Consider the following 7,500-nt stretch of genomic DNA (forward strand, 5'->3'; position numbering starts at 1 on the left):
CGTGAGACCCTTTAAAAGCGGCCTTGCTGCTGTAGCGGACCGGGGACATCGCTTCCTTCGTGTTCAGCAAGGCACTGCGACAGGTGTTCTCGAGGTCACGGCCCGTTAGCGGGAACTGGTTGTCTCTCCTTCGGGTTTTCTTCTATTCTTGGTTTCGTCGCTGCGCACAAACTTTGAAGGGCCTCCTTGAATTCATATTTATCATTCGTCCATTTATTGATTCATCTCATGAATCTATTTCTGCATTGCGAATCAAAGCGCGTCTTCTCGGAAGGAAATCAAAGGTGATGAGATTCAAATCATTTTCTTTCCAACGTTCATATTCATCGCTGAGTGTCCTCCCGTGTGGGGAAAATACTAGAAAACAACTTTCTGACGAAAAGAATGATAAAAAAGTAATGGTAGCGACAACAACAACGAGAGGCATAATAAACCTATATTGTTTATGGTGTCCATTTCCTGTCATCGCATCTCCGACTTGGCACTCATTGTCTTGTCCATTCGTAAGCCTTAAAGAAGAAAGAAGTCCCTTTCATCTTAAATACCGACTCCCCTTCGTTCCTCATGCGTGTCACCGGCTCACATGACACTACTTTTAGTGACATTTGTCGTCAGCTGCCTTCAACTACGCACCAAAACCCTGTGCCTCCGCGCGTGCCACATTTCGGCGACTGAGGCACGTCGGTCCGCTTGCCATATGTGAAATCGTATCGTACACTTTCTTGGAAATGTATACCGGCACGTCTTAACCTTGAGTTCGTCTATTTGCATTAGTCAGTATATCCATATGTCTGGTATTTCCTGCGATAATGTACAGTGTTGATCGAAGTTAGGTTATTCCCATGATAATTACTTCGACTTGCATGCCCGTTCCTTGGCGCTGGTCTCAGCATTGTTATTATAGTCATATATCTCAGAATTATCATCATCAAAACCCGCTTCTCATTTTCCCTGAAATCTTTCAAAATCACTATCAACGTCAGCATCACTTTCTTCAGTTTTACGATCGGCATCAGCCTCAGCATCCCTCTCCTAAATTCAGCATCAGCCTCAGCATCCCTCCTCTCCTCACACTCTCCTAAAATCAGCATCAACCTCAGCATCCACTTGCAATACTCTAAGGTGAACGTTAATGCAGTCCAATTTATCAGCGTTGCCAACCCGCTAGCCACGATCAGTTTTTGAGGCCATAATTCTCATAACACGTCTCCATGCGCATTAGAACCAAACACAGGACCCCTTTTTTTATCCAACCCGCACGCCCACCCATAAAATCGCGCCCACCCTCTTTCGCCTCGTCCAAAATTACCCTCGTTCCCAACTAAGCCGTGTTGCAGCTCGCCATTCACCGGCCGCCCACCACCATGAGGAACAAGGCCGCCCGCACCGCCCTCCTCCCCCGCCCGCGCGCCCGCTTCTGACTCGATTAATCTCGCGGATCCCTGAGGGCGTCCCGGCATCAATATCCAATCACGTCACGAGCGTCCAAATTTTCTTGTATTCCAATGGGCGGACGTAGCCTGGTACCCCCCCCCCCCCCACTGACCATAATCCTCGTCCCAAGGGAAGCAGGACCGGCAGGGGAGGGCTTAGGAAGGGGTAGAAGGGGTAGAAGGGGTAGGGGCAGGGCACAGGGACAGGGGCGTGGAGAGGAGAAAGGATTGGAAGATGGCAGGGGAAAGGGGCTACGCTGCTGACAGGGGAAGAGGAGAGAGGACGAAGGGAAGCAGGGAAAAGGGCTAGGGGGAGGGGGGCCGGGTGGGGGGCAGGAGGAGGGGGACGGAGGAGGCAGGGGGACTGGAGTAGGAGGGGAGAGGAAAAGCGACAGGGGGCATCGGGCAAAGGAAGGGACCAAGAGGGGCAGGGAAATAGGCAGGGAAATGGGACTAGAAGGGGCCAGCGAGGAATGAGGGGGATGGGGAAGGGAAATAGGCAGGGAAGGAGGCAGGGAAATGGTCTAGAAGGGGGGGGGGGAGGAAAGGGTCACTGGAAGCAGGGAGGGGAAAGGGAGTGGATATAGGGAGAGCGATCATATAACATGTCCTCGTGAATGACTGATGAATATTTCGCACGAATGAAAATTCAGACAAAGAAACGCCCTTTAATTCCCTTCCTTTTTTTGAACGGAAATGCATACTGACGGAATATTAATGAGGATTTAAGCATTAATAAAAATGTAATATATACATAAGCTCTTTTAATTGTAATGATAACAGCGTACATTTTGATAGTGTAAGGAATCCTCTATGAAAAAAGCTGTGACGTAATTTTGAAACAATTATAAATGTAATGAGTAAGCACAATAAATAATTGCAAATGTATTTTTCAATTATTCCATGGTAATTATTTCGACTGTTGGCTCTTTTTCAATAGGATGTTTTCAAATTCGATCAGGCAGTCAGTCTGTCTTTCAGCTTTCTCTCTCTCTCCTCTCTCTATATATCTGTATCTCTCTCCCTCTCTCTTCCCTTCTCCCCTCTCTCTCTCTTTCTCCCTCCTTCCCTCTCCCTCTCTCATTCTCCCTCCCTCTCTCTCTTTCTCTCTTTATCTGTATCTTCTCTCCCTCCTCTCTTCCCCTCCCCTCTTCCACCATCTCTCTCTTTCTCTCTACCTCCCTCCTTCTCTCTCTCTCTCTCTCTCTCTCTCTCTCTCTCTCTCTCTCTCCCTCTCTCTCTCTAATCATCACATCCCCTCTATAACACCCTAATAATGAAATAAAAAACCTTTCGTGTCAACAAACAAACATACTAAGGCTGAAAAGAATGTCCCCCTCCTTTCCAGCACCAGCCATCTTAACCACAACAACAACCCCGATCGAGTCTCTCTAACAACGACCTTGCAATCTCATCCCCTTGCAACGCGCACGACACTACTCACGCACGCAAACGACGCGCCAGGGACACCCCGAAGGAAGGTTGCCAGATGGACGATGATCTTCGTGGTACTCTTCCCCCCTAACCAACCGCCGCTTCAGTGTCATCGCGAAGACATGCCAGACCGAAGTACCACCGCGAGCTACCAAGTTTCTCCGCTGAAGGAGTCTACTCTTCTCTATTGTAAGTCCTTGAACTCCTTGAATAGGCAAGTTCAGGCTGTCTGCTGTGAATATGGAGGACTTTCCGAGTGTCTCCGCGTGTGTGCTGTCTTTACCTGCGTTTAAGGGAATTTGTATGCTCATTTGTCTCCCTGCTTTGAGAGAATGAAAGAAAGGGAGAATGAGAAGAAAGAAAAAAAAGGAAGAAAGGGAAAAGGAGGAGGAGAAGAAGGGAGAGAGAGAGAGAGATAGATAGATAGAGAGAGAGAGAGAGAGAGAGAGAGAGAGAGAGAGAGAGAGAGAGAGAGAGAGAGAGAGAGAGAGAGAGAGAGAGAGAGAGGGAGAAAGAAAGAAAGAAAGAAAGAAAGAAAGGAAGAAAAAGAGAGAAAGAGAGAGATAGAGAGTGAGAATGAGAGAGAGCGAGAGGGAGAAGGAACGAGAGAAGTAGCGTATTCAAAAACTAAAGAGAAAAGAAAAAAGAGAATGAAAAAAAAGAAATAGTGTGTGATATTAAAAAAGACAAAGCACCGAAAAAAACACAATCCTTTAATCATTCAAAAACATAATCTCTCTTTTTAACTAATCCTCTCAGAATATCCACAACACAGATCCTCTTAGTACTTATTACAGTCTGGCTCCAGCATCCTCTTCTCCCGCACTTCCAGCATCCTAACCAGAACTGAAATATGTTATAGAGAGGGCAACGTGCAGACTACAACCCGAGGCCGACCTGATCTTCGCCCAAAATCTGTTGGTTGTAGAGGTCATCTTAAGAGGTTGTCTTCGGGATACGAGTTGTGTTGTGAATATTATTGGTTTTGATGGTCTCATTGGTGGCGGGGGAAAAGGTGAATGCAATGATAATGTAGATAGGAATATAGGTGGTTAGAATTACTGTAATTATTATTTATGATTACAGCCATATTGCTAGGTTTCACTGGTCTTACTGTTATCAACATTTTCATCATTATTAAAAGAAAAAGTAGCAACATATCAATTATAACAATAATAGTATTATAGTAATAATGATAATATTAACATTGATGATAACGGCAATAGTGATAATAACAGTAATGAAAATAATAATCATAATAATGAATATAAGAAATGATAATAATGATAATGATAATAATATATATATTATATGATAACAATAATGATAATTGATAGTAAAAGGGAAAGTAATAATAAAGATAATAATCTGTATAATGAGCTGTTTGTATTTGTTTTTTTTTCTCGTACGTTACACTAGCATTTTACACTTGAATTCAGACTCCATTTAACTGCCGACTTAAACCTTTCTTCAGTTTGATCATTTTGGTGTAAGATGGGCGGATTCCCATTCCTCGTGACTGCAGATTTGAAGGCAATTATTCATTATCATTGTTGTTGCTGTTGTTTTTGTTGGTGTTATTACTGTTATCATTATGATGATGATGATGATGAGTATGGTGGTGGTTGTGGTGGTGATGGTGACGGTGATGGTGATGATGATGATGATGATGATGATGATGATGATGATGATGATGATGATGATGATGATGATGATGATGGAGAAGTGATGATGAGTATGGTGGTGGTTGTGGTGGTGGTGGGGATGATGATGATGATGATGATGATGATGATGATGATGATGATGATGATGATGATGATGATGATGATGATGATGATGATGATGATGAGTATGGTGGTGGTTGTGGTGGTGGTGGGGATGATGATGATGATGATGATGATGATGATGATGATGATGATGATGATGATGATGATGATGATGATGATGATGGTGGCGGTGATGATGGTGGCGGTGATGATGGTGGCGGTGATAATGATGGTGGTGATGATAATGATGATGACGATGATGATGATTGTGATGATGATGATGATTATCATTCTTCTTTGAGGCACGTAGTTAGATTTAGATCGTCAGTTTATGCACATTTATTACTTACACGACAATTCCAGGGGGAGGTTGAGAATAAAGGTAGAGGGGGACAGGGAGGGGCAGAAAGAGAAGAGACAGAATAAGGGGAGAGAAGTAGGCTTTAAGAGAAGAGGGAGAAGGGGAAGGAGAAACAGAGAGGACTTAAAGAGAAATGGGGAATAAATAAGGGGATAGGGAGGGGGAGGGGAGAGGGGCGCTTAGAAAAAGGGGGTTGGGAGAGGGAGGGAAGAGGATATTAGGCAGTGAAGGAGGTGGGGGAGTTTAAAGAGGAAGGGAAAGGAAGTGGGGGGGGTGTAGGGTTTAAGGAAGGAGGGAAGGAATCTCGAAGGAATATCTGGGAGTGAGAGGGAGTGGTAGAAGGAGAAAGGGAGAGGGAGAGGGAGATCGAATGGGAGAAGGAAGACGAAATGTAGAATGAAAGGAATGAAAGAGGGAGAGAGGAGTACGTCTCGTTACTTTATCATCTATTTTCTTTTTTTTCCTGGAATTCCACGGGTCCGCTAGTAATGATAATAATGTTAATTAACAACAATTATTACTGTTGTTCCCATAATCATTATTACTATGATAATTATAATAGCAATGACAAACACTGGCGACAAAAATATAACAAAAAAGGTAGAAGTGAAATTATGAAAAACTGGACAAGAACTCGGAATACATAGAATTAAGACTGTAGGTTTAAATACCTTTTGTTAACTCTATAACATAATCTGTCCATTCTGTTTGAGAGATTATTGTGCTCCTTACTGGCACTTCTCATGAACACAGCGTTGTAAGGTCTTAGAAATTAAAACAGAATTCCACTGCAGCTGAAGTGCTTGTGTAGGATGAAATAAAATGATGCATCGAGACAGGCAATGTATGTCATAGCGTTCCAGAATCTCGGATACGTTTTAGAAAAGACATTATTTGCTTTGACAGCGATTCTAACAACATTCATCAAAGGAAAACAGCTTTGTAAGTAACAAAAGCAACAGCAACGAGACAAAAAGACTAAAAAATGAGTACCCGGACATGCAGATTTGCATACGCTTACCTCACAGCTGATTTCCGCATACAGGAAAACACGGACACCCATTATCACACGCACAGGCTGGTCGGGGAAGACGCACGCAGACAACGACAGAAAGCGATTGTCGTTCAGATGTCAGAGCTTTCATCAGATCGTATTCTTATTGGTATCAAACTCAGCCAAGCGTGAAGGGAAAGGGCCTTTTCATCTGCCTGGGTACACCTATTGCTTTGTTCTTATATAGGTATTGCTATTATGTATATATTTTTTGCTTTGTTTTGATGTTTGAGTTCCTGTTAGCAGGTTTGTAGATAAGTCTGTTTCTGTTTTTCTTCCTTTGTTATTTTTATGATTTTTTCATAGTCATATTTCACAGACACACACAGACACACAGACACACACGCACATACACACACACACACACACACACACACACACACACACACACACACACACACACACACACACACACACACACACACACACACACACACACACGCCCACACACACACACACACACACGCCCACACGCACACACACACACACACAGCCACACACACACAGCCACACACACACATACACACACACACACACACACACACACATACACACACACACACGCCCACATGCACACACACACACACACACAGCCACACACACACACACACACACACACACACACACACACACACACATACACACACACACACGCCCACATGCACACACACACACACACACAGCCACACACACACACACACTGTATACAACGCTTCTTTCTTAACCTTTCCCCATATCTTGCAATACCCCCTTATTGCAGCAGGGAAATCGACCGCGACCGGCGTCTGGTTAGAGAGATTTGATCTCGATGTTGCAAAAATATTAGCTTTATTCTGCTTTTGCTTTCATGTGACTCCCTCCCTCCTATTTCCTTCCCCTTGCACCCTGCTACCTCCCTCTGCCCCCTTTAGTTTATGCCCTGCCTTGCTATCTTCACCCTTGTCCTCTTTTCTTTGCATTTCCTCATTCCTCTCTGTCCCCTACCGTCTTTCCTTTACATTATCTCTTCCTCTCCTCCCTGTTCCCCGTTTCTTAGACCTTGCCACTCTCTCTCTCTCTCTTTCCTTTGGATTATATTAACATTTCCTTTCTCTTATTCGTCTTTCTCTGCATCCTAGCCTCTTTTCTACTCACTTTCCCTTATATCGGGCCTTCTCCACTTTGTAATGCTTCCTCTTTCCTTCTCCATTCTTTGCTTGTGTCTTGGTATCCCTTCCCCATCTTTTTTCTCTTTCTCTTGTACTTTGCTTATTTATCCTTTCACTCTCTCTTTCCATTTTACCATCTCATTCCCTTCTTTCTCGCCTACCTCTTCATGCCTATTTAATCCTCGTTTCCCTCTCCTCATCCCAATCTTTTCCCTCTTTCACTCTGCCATCACTGCACCCTGCCCATCCCCTCTCGCTCCTCTCCCCGTCCCCTCTATCGCCCTTCTTGCCCCCTTCCACCTTC

General features: G+C 44.1%; 1 protein-coding gene across 3 annotated transcripts in view; it reads right to left on the minus strand.

Moving 5' to 3' along the window:
• LOC113822840 (neuropilin and tolloid-like protein 1) overlaps positions 1–7,500 on the minus strand; it is a 416,519-nt gene that overhangs the window by 341,227 nt on the left and 67,792 nt on the right. The gene's annotated exons all lie outside the window — the stretch shown is intronic.

This window comes from Penaeus vannamei, chromosome 8 (assembly GCF_042767895.1).
Source record: "Penaeus vannamei isolate JL-2024 chromosome 8, ASM4276789v1, whole genome shotgun sequence".
Lineage (NCBI taxonomy): Eukaryota > Metazoa > Arthropoda > Malacostraca > Decapoda > Penaeidae > Penaeus > Penaeus vannamei.